Below are 631 nucleotides of genomic sequence, written 5' to 3'. Positions count from 1 at the left end.
TTGTAGTTTCTCCGTTTTTTCGTACACTTTGCCTTAATTGCCAAACTAAGTGAACTCAATGATAGATAAATTCAAATGTAATGCGGGGGCACGGGCAAGTCGGGGCACATCCAGATCACGATTTAAAGAAAACGCTTTCGAGTTGTTAAAGTATTGTTACACCAAGCAAGAAAATTAAAATATACGGAGGAAACGAACTTAATATCGAAACAGATTATTTAATACTTAAGACTTGTTCCCCATCCCCTTAAAATTTAAAATAAAAGGGAAAAACTGGTCTGAATTATAGGCCTACTAGGTTTTAGGTTATAAGTTTTAAATGACGGGCATACAGGGCAGCAAGTCTTGTCATTCGTGATATTGGCCTCGTTCAAGTTCACGGGACGGTTTTGAGTAAAAATGACGCACGTTTTGGTCTTTGCACTAAAGTTGGGGTGGGGTGTTCATCAGAGAAAATTATTGGTCACAGTAACCATGACAGGGGAGGTGGAATTAAGACCAAAATGACTGGATTTCCCGGCTGATGTAAAATAAATTATGATGGACATTCATTCTATTGAAAGACCCCCATCACATTCTAAATAACTTTATCGGCTGCAAGTTTTGGCATGGAAACCGCGTTTGTGCTCAT

Source organism: Acanthaster planci, linkage group LG06 (genome assembly GCF_054643075.1).
Source record: "Acanthaster planci isolate LZ-2023a linkage group LG06, COTS_SCS, whole genome shotgun sequence".
NCBI classification, from domain to species: domain Eukaryota; kingdom Metazoa; phylum Echinodermata; class Asteroidea; order Valvatida; family Acanthasteridae; genus Acanthaster; species Acanthaster planci.
Note: the sequence above shows the minus strand (reverse complement) of the source record.